Here is a 15,770-nt window from a genome sequence, read left to right as displayed (position 1 = left end):
CGCGAGCCCCGCTCGGGGTGAGGTCAGTGTGCGCGAGCCCCGCTCGGGGTGAGGTCAGTGTGCGCGAGCCCCGCTCGGGGGAGGCAGTGCGCGCGAGCCCTGCTTGGGTGAGGTCCGTGCGCGCGAGCCCAGCTCGGGGAGGTCAGTGTGTGCGAGCCCCGCTCAGGTGAGGTCAGTGTGCGCGAGCCCCGCTCGGGGTGAGGTCAGTGTGCGCGAGCCCCGCTTGGGTGAGGTCATGTGCGCGCGAGCCCGGCCGCTAGGTGAGGTCAGTGCGCACAAGCCCGTCGGGTGGGTTTAGTGTCGAATCTCACTGGACCGAGACCGGGTCTGAAGCCCCTCGACCGTCGGCTCTTCCCTTCCATTTTCTCTCCATGGGGCTCGAATGAGCAGAGACGTTTTAAGGCATGGGCAAGGCAAGGGCCCCAGCCTTTCAGGGGGCCCTCTGTTAGAGCCAACTATGTCCTGTAGAGAGTCTTGCCCTGATGAGCTTGAATACTTCTTAAACAGATTGTTTTAAATACCGTTCTCCTTTCATTTATTTTTAATGTGGGTGATGTGGGAGAATTTTACAGACATTTTGCATAGAAATGTGTTTATTTTTCATGCCAGATCCATCACATATGAAAAACGTAAGGGCCTCACAGAGATCATTTGCAGCATTATTAATGAACTGCTGTCGTATTACAATATTGAAAACACAGGTCACTACATCTGAACATGGGTTGAACACACATCAGAATTTGGACGATTATGCCTGTTCACTGTCTGTGACCTGGCCAAAGAGGGAATGAAAGAGCTGAAATTGAATCATAAAGTAAAAACGGTTCTAAACAGGAGCCTCCAAAATAGGTGCTGCGCAGAACCCCCCCCCCCCCCCCCCCCCTAACCAATCCTTAAGATGTTCCTGCGAATGAGTAGCCTGCCCTGGGGATATGGGTTTCGTCAAGGGCCTGATCGCGTGCTTTATGTACTTAACTTACACGGTATAGCAGTTCACAGCCATGTAGACTGGCGAGAGTGAAAGGTTTCCGTAATTATTAACCCGGGGGAGCCTAAAAGCAGCGGTCGACGTGCCCATAATATTTTATTTACAGAAAAACTGTTCCTTACTTTTTGTGGAAAGAGTAAGGCAACCTTCCCAGGGCGTTTAATGCCGACAATTGTAATGTTTCAGTTGAAGCGTAAGTAATGACTTTAAAAACTGTTGCTGAGAGTAGTTTGTTTATACCAGTGTTCACACCTGTATTTCAAATCAAATCAAATTGACTTTATTTCGGATATATTGCAATCCATAAAAGTACACAATAGATAAAACATAATAAAAACATCACAGTAGTCACAAAGTCAATCTTAAATTACATACACTCAAATATATCATAAAAACGAGTGCATTGACAGAATCAGAATAAAAAGTGCAAGTAATGTCCAATACAGAATATACAAAATAAAGTGCGATAGTGCCATAAACTGCAGTTAATGCACATTTACTCATCCAGACAATTTCTTAGTCTCATAGTCATTTTTAAAAATTCTAACACCTGAAGAACACTATCAGGATGCAACAACTGTAAGTACACAAGGGCGGGTCTAATTTGGTTAAAATTTAATTTCTTTAAAAGGGTAACCAGAAACCGCTTACGGGGATATTCATAAAACGTACATAAAAATATAAAATGCAGCATATCCTGTGGAGACTTCCCGTCGCAGCCACAGGGAGCTGCTGGTTTCTTAAAAATGTCCGACTTGGGTCTAATTAAAAGCTGATGAAAGATGTTAAACCTGAAACGGGTCAGCAAAAATTTTTCATGGGTGGTGAAGGAGCATGTTAGATACAGTTCCATTGAATTACAGGTACTCAGCATAATGTACGTTCTAACATTAGGTTTCAAGAGCTCAACTTCATCTCTTACAGCATTACGGTTCAGGTAAAAAGCACTCTTAATTGCAGCAACATCACCCTTAACTATGTCCCCCGGGTTATCAAACAAGTTTACTCGGCCAAGCTTCAAGAATTGAGACTTCAAATATTTGAGCCAGGGCACTCGCATTGCGTGGTCAAGCGATAAAAGATCCTCCACTATCAAGTGGGTCAAAGGGATTGCATCACTTAACCATAATTTTACCCAGCACAGCAACGGTTTTAGTCCAACTATGTCAGATAAATGCAAACAGCCAAGTTCTTCATGAGCAGCTAAATTCGGTGTGCTCCCAGGGACACACAGCAGACGCTTTAAAAATTTATTTTCAACTATTTGAAGTTGTTCATAGTTTGTGTAGCCCCATATCTCACTTCCGTATACTGCAGTGGCTATGGATTTAGCGTTATATAATTTCATCATGGCCACATTTGGCTTTTTGCCCAGTTTAGAAGCAAGATTGAAGATAGAAGCATTTACCCTAGACATTTCCCCCTTTTTCTTGGCCAAGTGTGGGGCCCAACACATCTTCGTATCAAATAAGACCCCCAGGTAGGAAAACGACTGGGTGATGGGTATCGGAACATCATTCAATTTAAAATTGAACTTCTTCTTTGGTTGACGGCCAACATGCATTATGAAAGATTTTGTATTGTTGACCGTAAGGTCCCTATCAGACATAAATTTGTTAAAACCATTCAAAAGTGCCTGAAGACCTAGTTCTGTTCGTGAGATTAAGACCGCATCGTCGGCATATAAAAGCAAAGGAATACCCCTCGCACCCGCCCTTGGACAATCAGATTTTATCTCCTGTAATTCAGCCTCCAGGTCATTTATATAAAAATTAAAAAGATAAGGGGCCATAATGCACCCCTGACGTACGCCTTTATTGATTGGAAAACAACCCGTGGTTTCCCCAGTCGAAGAATACCTCACGTTGGCTCTTGTTTCATTGTGCAGATCCGCAAGGAACTCCACAATACCCCCATCTATTCCCTTCTCCTTCATGGTCCTCCACAGCCTCCCCCTGTTGACACAGTCAAAGGCTGAGGAGAGATCCATGAAGGCAAGATGAATTACGCCCTTCTGAACGACCGTATATTTATTCAGAATAAGGAACAGATTGAGACACTGCGTTATAGTAGAACGCCCCTCACAAAAGCCATATTGAGAAATTGTCAGAATGTGGTTCTCATTCGACCAACTTATTAGGCGTTGAAGTATAACTCTCCCCATGATCTTCACCAATGAATCAATTAGGGATATGGGTCGATAGCAAAGTGGGCTTCCCCTATCTCCCTTCTTGAATACAGGAACTATAGTTGATAGTCCCCAAGATTCTGGACATCCCACAGTGGCCGCAGCATTAAATACTGCGACCAGAATGGGCGCCCAGAAAGCTGGATCCGACCTGTAAAGGTCAGGGGGTATTCCGTCAGGCCCTGGTGCTTTATTAACAGTGAGGCCCATAATGGCTGCCCGAACCTCACTTTCATAAAAAATAATAGGGCTAACCCTGTCGCAGGGGGCATCAGTCATAGAGCTAGCATTTTCAGAGTAGTATAGACTTTTAAAATGGCCTTCCCATTCCTCTTTGGATATACAGCAAACAATTCCGTCCCCGGGGTCCTCGGACAAGAAAGGTTTCTTAACCAAAGCCCAGAATTTGGTGCTGTTATTCAAGGTAGAGGGGTCAAGCAATTCCTCCCACGCCTCTTTCTTCAATAGCTCCTTACGGGAGATAGTAATAGCCTTATATTCCTTTCTACAGAGTTTTACAACCTCCCGATCCCTCGGGGAAGCTGACAAAGCAAGCCTCAGCTTGCGAGCAGCTACAGTACAATCATGGCTAAACCATCTCGGCCCTACTTTTGTGTGGGTTTTATTAGGAACGGATAGGAACGCTGACACCTTCTCCGCTATATTTTGATAAGCCTCTAGAACCGTTTTAGGTTCACCTCCCCCGTTAATACAAACGTCAATGTCCTCTGCACACCCTTCAGAGATGTTTTTATAGAGTGCATCCGCTGAGTCAATTGACCATTTTAACCGCCTCCTCCCATCTGTTGTGCCCAAACTTCCTTGAACAGTATTTTTGGGACCACTTTTCCCCCACGGACAGTTCAAACAGATTGTGACAGGATTATGGTCACTAAATTCACTGGGGAGGATGCAAAAAGAATCTACAAAGGTTTGCATAGTCCTCGAGACGAGAATATGGTCAATGAAGGTGCCCCTACCATGTCCCTTAAAAGTAGGGATATCAAAACAGTATGAAGGATCCTTTAAAGACATAGCCAAAGAGAGGTCAAGGTCATTCATTAAGTCATTACACATTTCCCCCTCTACAGTGTGTTCCATATGCAGACAATCTGCGCGCGCACAGATCATTTCTGGTAAGCATTTGTGCAATGGATCAACACATGGATGCAGATTAAAATCCCCCAAAATCATGAGGTTATGGCCCACTTTTTCCATAAAATTAGAGACAAAGGAATTAAGAACATGGATGTGTTTCGGACCTGCACTATCAAGAGCAGCATTGTAAAAATTCACTAGTCCCACAAGAACATTACCACCAGATAGAATTAGTCCCATGACCCCTGCATGCTGAGCTTCCAATCTCCGTACTACACATGGTATCAGTATGGAGACAAAGACTACAAGACCCCCCTTGGGCCTTCCCCGCACAGAAGGCAGGGCCGGCACAAAGAAGGCCCTATACCCTTCTAAAAACAGATCACAGCCCAACTCCCAGGTCTCTTGGAGACAAATAATAGAAAACTGCTTGATGTAAATAACCCAGTTTACATCAGACATTTTGGCCGCAAGACCAGCAATATTCCAGGAGACAACAAGGATTCCTGAGGATCTGCCCACCGGGTTCAAAGAATTTGTAGTTTCACCTGAAGCCCTAATAATCTGAGCCGCAGGTGCCCCCAGTCAGTCACACTGCTCAAGACCGGATAACATTTCGAATCTATTCTGTATATTTACATTCGACCCATGATGATAATGGCCGTTACTTGAACTCCTATTATGAGTTCTAATGGGCCCACCAGACCCACAGGGATCAGTAACATTATAAAAGAACTGAGACTCCTGCACAGGAGTATAAGGTTCTAGCCCCCGCCTGGTTAAGTTCTGTTGTGATGTAGGTTTACAGAGATGCGCATAAAAATAACCCAAGGGACGTACACAAATACTATTCGTGTTATATACCAAAGCAGAAGCTCTCAAAAGGATAGTTGCCACGTGCTGGGGGTGTTTAAAATTTACGACTATACAGTCCCCTACCCCAGTCTTTTTAGATGGCCCTACCCAGTTTACACGTCTTACTGTCATAATTTGTTCCGAGTATGACACAGGGAACCCACAATTTTTGTTAAGCCAAGATACAGTCTTATTTTTCAAAGAGGATTGGGATTCATCAAAAGGAGATGCTGGATGTGTCCCACAAGGGGGCACATTAGTTAATACAGCCACAAACGGAGCACAATCTGGAGGTAAATTAAGATATCGATTATACCTCGGGGGTCTGGGCACTCTACTATTTGTTTGCTTTGTAGATGGTATCAAAGGGGCCGCTGCCACAGGGATGTCTGGGCGAATAGGGGTTTCAGAACCAGAAACCACTGCAACAGCAGCATTCCCCGTTGCCTTATTACGTATATCATTAATATCGGCAGGTTCTCTGCCATTACTCCCAGATTGTACATTTCCACTAGATGTACCACCATTCTTTACTGATAAAAGACCACCCAGCCTTGTTACTTCCTTTGCTAGGTTATCTATTTTACTCGTTAATGGTTTGATAAGCTCCTCCATTTTAGTTGTTAAAGAAGCTTCCAGTTTTTTAATAAGTGAAGCAAAAAAATCAGGGGTTATGCTTACACCATTATCATTACCATCATTGTTAGTGCCCGTAAAGACAAAAGGGGTAGGTATTACAGGGCTAAAAATAGCCTTACCATCCTTTTTCTTTTTGGACTTATCTTGCTTCCCCGTTACCTTTTGAGACAGTGTTCTACAAGTTCTTATGGCCCTAGTTTCTGGTTGGGGCTCATGTAACACAATAGTATCAGGGCTAGTATCAGGACATGACAGCACCTGAGGGTCAGATCCAGCCTCCACGTTAACTAAGATGGATACTGGGGGGTCAATGGAAATGACATCAGTCGAGTTAATCGCACATCCTTGTAATAGACTGATAGGGGAATTTTCCAATGGCATTTCCCCTACCACAGTGCTTTTCCCCAATGATGCACGTCTGTTGTTATTTATCTGACTTACTTTCCTAACCAGAAAATTATCAAGAGTAGCAGGGCCCGCCGGCACCTTACCTTCTTTGGGTTTTGACATTGTGAATATGAATGGAACTAATACTTGCAGACAGATACCCGTCAATCTAAGCACTCAATACTAAAACAAACTATAAAACACAAAATAAAAGTTAATCAAATATCTTACACGCTCCAGGCGCGAAAGTAATCCAGAGGAGAAATATAAGGGTCCAGGCCCAGTCCAGTCTCCTTCAGTCCCCTGAGGGCCACAGAGGGCCCGCCCTTTGCCCGGGCTTAGCCCGGCGCCCGCCCACGCGCGTCCCGCGGGACGAGGAGGCGTGTTCTCCTTTATGCGCCGTCCGGCGCTTCCTGGATGTGAGGGCGGCGGCGTCCTTGCCGCGATGGGGCTGCTGGGGGTTGTAGTTGTTCAGGAACCCCCCGGCGGAGCCAAGCCCGGCCGGGAGCACCCACCTCAAGAAAAGAAGAATAGCGGAGCCAAGCCCGGCCAACAGCGCTCAGCGGAGCCAAGCCCGGCCACACGCAGCTGCAGGTAATGGTTTACAGCATGAGTAGCCTGCCCTGGGGATATGGGTTTCGTCAAGGGCCTGATCGCGTGCTTTATGTACTTAACTTACACGGTATAGCAGTTCACAGCCATGTAGACTGGCGAGAGTGAAAGGTTTCCGTAATTATTAACCCGGGGGAGCCTAAAAGCAGCGGTCGACGTGCCCATAATATTTTATTTACAGAAAAACTGTTCCTTACTTTTTGTGGAAAGAGTAAGGCAACCTTCCCAGGGCGTTTAATGCCGACAATTGTAATGTTTCAGTTGAAGCGTAAGTAATGACTTTAAAAACTGTTGCTGAGAGTAGTTTGTTTATACCAGTGTTCACACCTGTATTTGTCTACACACAGAATTGAAATCGTTCTTTATGCTAAATAGCATTTTATAGTGCGGGCCCACGGCTGCAGGTCTTCCTCCACTGCTGCTGGCTTTAAACTGTTGTGGAAAAATAAACCTTTCTTTAAAGTTAAAAGCCAGCAGCAGTGGAGGAAGAACTGCCGCCGTGGACCCGGCACTATATAATGATATTTAACATAAAGAGCCATTTCAATGCTTTGCAGACCACTACAGTACTGAACACCGGTACACAGCTGATGGCAGAAAAACAAGACTACCTAAATGTGAATTTTTCCTGGAGTGGCACGTTCAGTTAGTCTTGCTTTTCTGCCATCAGCTGTGTACCAGTGTTCAGTGCTGTAGTGGTCTACAAAGCATTGAAATGGCTCTTTATGTTAAATAGCGTTTTATAGTGCGGGTTCCACGGCTGCAGCTCTTGCTCCACTGCTGCTGGCTTTTAACTCTAAAGAAAGGTTTATTTTGCCTCGAGTAGCATCAGTAGCAGCTACTGCCCAAAACACTTGGTGGGCAGTGTGGGTGCGCATGGAAGGTGGGAAGTAATAAAAAAAACTAAAATAACTTAATAATAATCTGCCGCTGCTGCTACTGGACGCCCCCTCGGAGCTCCTCTGCTCCCGACCCCACCCAATCACGACACTGCTCTCACATGAGAGCAGTGTTGTGCACTTGAGCAGTGCCAGTGCACGCTCAAATGCATCATAATTGTATGGTTGACTGCCAGCTCTGCAGTAGTGCACATCCTCATGTCCATTGCACTAGAAACAAATTAAAGGATCCCAAATGTGTGTGATGCAAAGAACTACAGCTACCACAATGCAATGGGAAACTAACAGCTTCTAACAAGCAGAGCTATCTTAAACGTGTTTTACCTCTGCTGAGTCTGCACTAATCTGGTGAAATAATCAGATTATGGTGTATTTAGAAAGGGAGTTGGTTTACCCTATCACTTGTGAATATTTCTCCCTCTGGTTTAAGGCAAGGCCTTTTTTTAGAGAGCAAGACCCATATCTTCCACTACTGCATGGGGAAAGGTGAGGGTACCTAAGCCTTCTCAGCCCACGTCCCTGAGGTCTCAGAGAATGCAGGTTTTTAGTCAGTCGGATGTTTAGGGACAGGCATTATTAGAAAGCTGACGAAGAAAGGGAAGCTTTAATGAGCAGTGACCCACCAGACTTGAGTGACCGGAGGCTACAAGCCAGACTGGGGCATAAAGACGGGGCGGGGCACATGCCAGTCTGGAGTGTAAGGGGCCACACACTAGACTGGGGCCCAAGGAGGTACAAGCATACTGGGACTGAAGGGGTTGGTACGAGCAAAACTGGCGGGTGACTAGGCAGAAGCCGACATCTGTGCAAGGGGGTTGCAGGCCAAACAGGAGTGTAAGGAAGGCAAATGCAAATGCAAATTTGAGGGAAACGCAAGGCAAGGGCATGATTGCAGTGTGAGGTGGTCGTGGGGGCATTGTTCATACTGAGGGTACTGGCCAGGGTAGGGCATGCGGGAGGGGGACACAGGAGGAGCAGCCCCCGAGTGGCACGATCAGGTAGTCCTGTTCTTCTGCCATCAGTATACATTCTTGAAATCTCATAAAGTGAGACTAGTAGTCCCACATGGTAATGTGCTCTACTCTTGAAAACCTTGTATTGGCTAAAGGTAGCAGTGGCTTGTGGCAGACATAATGGAGCCAATTGGCTGCTATTGAGGACAGCTCACCAACCTAGCTGTACCATATGCTGCAAGTCGGTAACATAATATTCAGTTTCCCCCCTTCATGAAGAGCTTGTATGCCCGTCTAAAAGAACATTAATTCTGCCTATCACCTTCGCTATAATATCGTCTTTCTGGACAAAACATTACCCTTTCATGTCAGAAAAACATGCCCAGTTGTTGTTTGAGTTGCAGTGAAAATTGAAAACCTGGGATCACTTTAGCCAATTTGTGTGATCCTAGGCTGATATTTTCTTTCATTGACTCCCTTTTATTCATTGGTGTAAACAAGGAGAGGGCTAAAGCGGAGGGCCTCTATTTCCCTGAGATAGTCTAAGATGTGTGTTCCATTCATACCTCTTCACTGCTCTCCCAGGCAAAAATGAAGTTGTGACAACTTATTGTTGCTTAGCTGCAACAAGTCCATCTAGAGCAACAGATTACAGCTTTTGCTATCTCTTTCTTCTGCTTTATTTTAATAGTTTACATAAACAAGCAGAGAAAATGGTTTTTTTGCACTCCATAGATAAACGCTAAAATCTCCTTCTGCATGTTTCCACTTTCTACACTTTCCAAACTACTCAAGCTTTTTTTTTAAACTGACTTGTATTGAAGTGTTTCTAATATCTGTATGCAACACACATCCAGCAGGTTTTTGGTGTGTATTATTTTGAAGCACTAGAGATTTTATTTGTATTCTTCATGATTGCAAGCATACTCACTCTATCATATAAAAGCGATATGCACCAAAGTTTTAAGTGGTTTTTGCAAAAGGTGATGATGTACACCCTGGCGTACATGTTCGACCTTGTTTGCTTTTCAGTGCTTTAATAATTTTAGCCAATTTAATTCAGAAATTGTGCTTTAAATGCACTTTTGATTTCATTTAAAAAAAAAAATTCCTCAGGGGCAGTGGGAACCTCTTATGAAAACATTACTTGAGGAAACCTCCCTTGCTGAAAGTCATATCGGCTATTTCATCGGGCTTTCAGTGGTTCTAGTTGAGGACGTGGGTGGAGCGGGTGAAGCCAATGGAGGAAGTGGGTGGGACCAGGGAAAGTGGGTGTGGCATCCTAAAAAAAATGAGCACCTGGACTTAATATTTTACAAATTAAGCACTGGACTGTTTAATGCAGCCTGGTGGGGAACATGCAAAGTGTGCATGACTGCTTGGCCGGCCTGAGATGGCCGGCCAAGCTGTCATGTGCACTTTGGAGCAACTACTCCACCTCCTGGACATCACAGGAGTCAAAGCCCCACCCAACTAGGCTGAAATAAAATGATAATAACAGATATAACTTCAGTTATTATCATTTTTTTTTGTTTTACACGGTTCCCGAGCGGTGAGGCAATGCTCCTCCGCCCTTGCGGAGGAGCTGACACTGTCTAGATCCTTTTACCTCTAGACAGACTTTTCCTTCGCGGAGAACTCCACACAGGGCAAAATGGAATCTCCTGTGAAATGCATTTGTGTTTCTCCATGGGAAATACTATTTCTCTGTTGATACAACCCTTCCTTTACACCCCCACCCAATCTGGGGGTGATGCATTTCCCTTTCCACTGTGAAACAGGATTTATGTCAGCTTTTGGCTGATGTAAAAATACAACCTTATCCAAGTTATAAAGGAAAACGTGAAACATGGGAAGTTTGGGAATGTGCACAAACAAGGCTAACCACGCCTTGAAATGCCTGCAAAAGCTCAAAATATCACGCTTGAGTATGATTTATGGGTGTGGGGAACACTTCACCCATAAAAGACCTAATGGCTCACTGCATTTGTGGATGCTTACTATCCTCTCCACCTTTCCTAGTCGGGTTTCAGGGCTGGGTACAGCACTGAGTCTGCCCTTCTTGGCGTGACGGAACATCTTAGACAATACCTGGAAGAGGGAGGCAGAGCCGCGGTCGTCTTGCAGGACTTGAGCGCGGCATTCAATACGGTTGCCCACTCTATACTGGTTAATAGGCTGGAGTCAATAGGAATGAAAGGATCAGCCTTAGGGTGGCTTGTCTCCTTCTTGAAGGATCATATGTTACAGATTTTTTCATCCAACGTGAGTTCTCAAACACAGGCTTTGACTTCTGGTGTCCTGCAGGAATCCATTCTAAGCCCTTTACTGTTCAACCACTATGTACGCCCTTTTGCGGACCTAATAGAAAGATGTGGACACACCCTTTTCTCTTACACCGATGATACTCAAATCATCTTTTCCTTGTCTTTGGCACAAAGCCATGACCCATCCTTGCTGCACCTGGGTATGAGGAAATTTTCTTCTTGGCTGAATCAAAATTCACTCAAACTTAACAGTGCTAAGACTGAGGTTTTGGTTCTGGGCAACAACATCTTCCTTTGGGGTGCGAGTCATTGGCCTGAATTGTTAGGGACTCCGCCCACTCCGGTTACTAAGGTAAAAAATGTTGGCTTTCTTATTGATGCAAAGCTCCCTATGAAGCCGCAGATAGCTGAAGTAACTGCCACCTGCTTTGCAGTCCTTAAATAGCTGAAAAATATTCTGTGGCTAATTGAAAGGCAGGCACGGACCCGGGCACTCCGCCAGTATGGCAGTCGCGCTGGTCCCCGGCATCCGTGGGAGGCGGGGTGCGCCGCGCACAATAGTGACGTGGCGCCCCGACCTCCCTAGCCCCCACTGGTGATTAGCTGTTGCCCGCCTGAACCGGAAGCATTTACTAGTACTTCTGCTTTCGTACGTCCGGTCAACGTCAGGCAGGCCGGTAGGAACCGGCTTGCCCGACTCAGGATTATAAAAGGCTGGGGAGCGGAGCGAACGGTCTCTCTTTGCGCCGCTCCCCAGCCTGCAGATTGAAACAAAGGGTCAGGGCCATAGGCGGAGGCCCCAACCATTTCCTTTTCTATTTTCTGTTTCTACCCCTTTTACAGGTTTCGGCACGGGGGTAATTTAAAGCGCCTCGCTTATACTTCCTGCCGGGCAACGCGAGAAACACAGGAGGCATCAGCAGCAATCCGAGCTTGCAGGAGTGCTCTGATTTTTGCTCCAAATTTCTTGCCTTTGTTTCCAAATGCAGGGGCAGCCTACAGAACAATGAGAGCGTCGCTGGAGGGCAGCAGTATTTCTTCTTGTTTCCAGTTTACTGCGGCGGCAGCGCATGGGCATCGGTGGGGATCGGAGCTTCCGGAAGTTCTCCGGTGTTTCCCACAACTTCTTTTGTTGTTTTCCCACTACAGGGGCGGCGCGGAGAGCATTGTTGCATTGATTTTGTACAGCTGATACTCGGGCAACAGCGGCAGGAGGGTGCAATCACGATCCGGGCTCATCTTACAAAGGTTTTGAGCTTTGGAGCTAAACGACGCAGGGATTTTCGCTTGGGCAGTACCTGCAGACCTGCACTTTAGTCGCTTCCAGGAGCCACGCGGGTTAGAGATTACTCACCCCACCCACTAGACTAGCTGGTGGGCGTGGCTCTGGTTGCATGAGTGCTAAGGGCTGTAGGAGAGTAGGGTCTGCTTCCTATGGTCACCCCCACTTTTTGCTTTGCTTTACTGGTTTTCGACTTAGATGTGGCTGTGGGCCTGCTAATCAGACCGACAGCCCAGATGCACTCTCTCTAAATTTACACCATGTACTCTAGGTACATACACAATTGGGAATTGGTTCACCTTGTCAGCCCCTGTAGAAGTGTACCCTAGGTACTCAGGGCATAGGTGTAACCAATGCCTACCAGGGGCTGCAGCATGTATTATGCCACCCTTGGCTGGCCACACAAATAGACACAACTGGCTGATCACTCAGCTGGGGCTAGGTCATGTAATCACCCCTTGATTATGTATAGTATTCCTATACCTACCTATATATAGACACACAGTAACCTATAAGTCACTCCTATGGCAGGCCTTAACAATCCTGGAGACAGAGTGCTTGGTTATGTGTGAGATGGTGCTCTAGCATGAGCTGAGCCTGTCTGCAGCTTTCGGAACCATGTCCTTATAGCTGTTCTATGATATTGCCATACCATATACTCTAAAGTGCATTATGAACCTCGCGGTTAAATGCTAACTCTGGGTTGGCTTTATCAAAACATGTTGTGTAAGGTGTCATACGCTTTGGAATACTACCCCCTTGCCAATTCTGGCAATGGGGGTAGCATTCCATCCTTCTAGAGGGAGAAGACATGTTAGTGCTGACTATCCCGGTTAAAGTTAACCAGAGCCCCAGCGTCACAAAATGGACGCTGCTGCCACAGACACAAGTCTGACCTCCTGCTGCTGGGAGTCTTTCAAGTGACGGAGGTTTGGACAATAGGTTTCCTGCCTGGAGAGGTGCGAGCACCACCCCAGACAGGACTTTGTGTATTAGGACAGGGAGGGCTGAATAGAATGAGACACTGCCTGGGGCACACTAGGTGCTCCATGCATACCCCAGTTCAAACCGGTTGCTGGGGCACTCCAGCCCCAGCTCTGGCGCGAAACTGGTCAAAGGAAAGGGGGTGTAACCACCCCCCTTCCTGGTCCCACCCATAGGAGGGACCTAGAAAGTAATCCAGCCCCTTTTAGTTGTATAAAGGTAGGAGCTGAGTCCTAGGACTTTAGATTAATCCTGAATCGAAACTTGACACGAAACTCTGGACCTTCGACATTCTGCTGAAGCTGAAGACTGAAGAATCTCCCTTGTGGCCAAGGAGTGACCACCCTGGGCAACCAGGCACCATCCAGCAAATCAACGGCTTGCTTTGTCTACGCTCCCACCGGGACCCGAGCACAGAGCCTGACAAGACCCAGACTTCCAGACTTCTCTGACCCTCTCTTCACGACTGCAGCATAGCTGAGATCCGTGGAGGCAACGAGACACGTGGGACCGGACCCCTTGAAAAGCCTGCAACTTGCTAACTGTGCAGCTCCTGAGGCATCCTCGTAACTGTGCACTGGGGACTAAGAAACCCCGGACCCGAGCTCCACCTGCACCGAAGATCAGCCCTCCACACTCCACGAGTTTTGCGTGGGGCCCTTCTGCTTGTGTTCTGCTCGACGCGTTGTCCGGTTGCTGGCCCGTTAGCTAGTAGCCTCTGTGACGACAATCCTTTTGATCTACATCACTGGTCTGGTTGTTCCAGACTGGCCCTTGCTTCCCTGCAAAGGAGAAGCACCCCAGACCTTGCTGGTCTGCACCAGAAGCCTTTGTTGTATCCTGCGTGGGTTGCCTTTGCCAAGGCCTGTTGACTCCAATCCGGCAGTCGACCCCTCCATCTGCGAGAACCTTCATGGGACAGCTCCTCTCCAGCACCTGGCCGTCCTCGACGCCTCCTGGTCCGTGTGGCTGCAAAGACAAGCTTCAAGACAGCACCTGATTTCTCCTCGACGTCGTCTGGTTCCTTCCTGGTTCCACCTGGTCACTGGCTAGTGGTCCAGACTCTGTCCCCTCTGCTTTCAGGTCCTCTTCATCTTCGATCCACCCTTGGATCCACCCGGACATCTTCCTCCTGGTCGCCTGCAGCATCTTTCTTCAAAGGCTCCATAGGCTTCAACGGCGAAACCCGACACTTCTTCTCACCTATGCACCCGCCGTTCGTGGGTGAGGTAACGCGAGTACTTTGGTGCTCCCAAGAGTATTGACTATCCAAGTGTCTAGGTTTTTAGTTGTTTCCTCCTAGCTAAACCGGAAGTGTCCTTAATCCTTCTAAATCTAACTTCTAAATTCCCATTGACTTTACATTGACTCTCGCGTGTGTGTAAAGACACTGCACACGCCGCCTGTGGGCCTCCTACTTCTAAACTAAGGTTCAGATAGTGTAGCCCCAGCGATTCCCGAGGCCCTAGGCCTTTCCTTTTCTTGTGACGTGGTACTTAGACCACTTTCTTAATATATGGTTTGCTTCGCCCCTAGGGCCTAACTGTAAATTGTGCGACTTAACGTATTCTGACTTAGTAACTTGTTATGTGCTTTGGCCTCTGATCTCATAAAGAGTTCAGAGGAGTGTGTTAGTAAATAAATACATATATATTTTATATATATTCTGTGTGGTGTCCTTTCATTTGGTATTCAAGGGGTTACATATGGTAAAACAGCTGGCTTTACACGCCCTGAAGAGTCTTTTAGCCTAAGACTGTTTTGTCCACGATACCACTAGGATAGCTGGTCTATAAGGTTGACTTACAACCATCACCATAAGGGTTGTTTGGACTGGTGCAAGGTGTTCACTAGAATAGTGAACATCATATACCAGGCCAACTTCTCACATTGGTGTGCAGCGGTTGCTATTAGAGCTTGCTGTTGTTTTACCACTTGTAATCTTGAGATATCATTTGAAAGATCACATAGGTACCTATAGGTACATATAAAAACAAGTCTTAGTATACTTAAGTTCTACTAAACTTAGCTGTTGTAGAGCCTTGGCCTAGCACACCCTGACTACAACTCCTATAAAGGTTCTGTAGGAAAACAAATTGTGTAGGTAGGTGCAACACCACACCTCACTAGAAAACATGTCTCAGCCAGTGAACCCCAGTGGTTCCCTGCCTGCAGAGGTAGATCCCTTGAGGACTGCTTCGAGATATGAAGCCTTAGCCTTCCAAGAATTGAGACAATTATGTACTTCTAGAAGGCTAAAACAGGGTTCAAACCCTACCCTCAAATTCCTGGTTGAGCTCGTAGAAGAGTATGATGCGCAACAGCCACCTAAGACAGGTGATACAGGTAGTGCAGATTAAGTCTTCCCCTCCTCAGATGATAATGCTGATACTCCTGTACCAGATGAGGAAGAAGAGGGGGTGGAAGAGGATGATTCTGATCTTGAGGTAAACAGCCAGGTCCCAGTCAGAAGACTTAGCCAGGCTAACCTAAGCATGCATGGGAGTCAGTATGGGCAACCCCCATACAGACCCCCAAGTGGGCTTATCCAGAGGCAGAGGAGAGGAAGTTCCCACTCTAGGGAATCTCTCCAATCTCATGCTTCAAATAGCTTTCAT

General features: G+C 46.6%; 1 protein-coding gene across 3 annotated transcripts in view; it reads left to right on the top strand.

Annotated features, from left to right (window-relative positions):
• LOC144830321 (retinol dehydrogenase 7-like) overlaps window positions 1–15,770 on the top strand; it is a 205,600-nt gene that overhangs the window by 230 nt on the left and 189,600 nt on the right. The window contains exon 1 of one of the 3 annotated variants that reach the window (XM_078688906.1): window positions 144–166. The exons of the other annotated variants lie outside the window; for them this stretch is intronic. The gene's annotated coding sequence lies outside the window, so the exon portion shown is untranslated. Of the gene's footprint in view, window positions 1–143; window positions 167–15,770 lie in introns of those variants that run through there. 3 annotated transcript variants of the gene reach the window in all.

The sequence above is a fragment of the Lissotriton helveticus genome, chromosome 1_1 (assembly GCF_964261635.1).
Source record: "Lissotriton helveticus chromosome 1_1, aLisHel1.1, whole genome shotgun sequence".
Lineage (NCBI taxonomy): Eukaryota > Metazoa > Chordata > Amphibia > Caudata > Salamandridae > Lissotriton > Lissotriton helveticus.
This window is presented reverse-complemented; position numbering and strand designations above follow the sequence as displayed.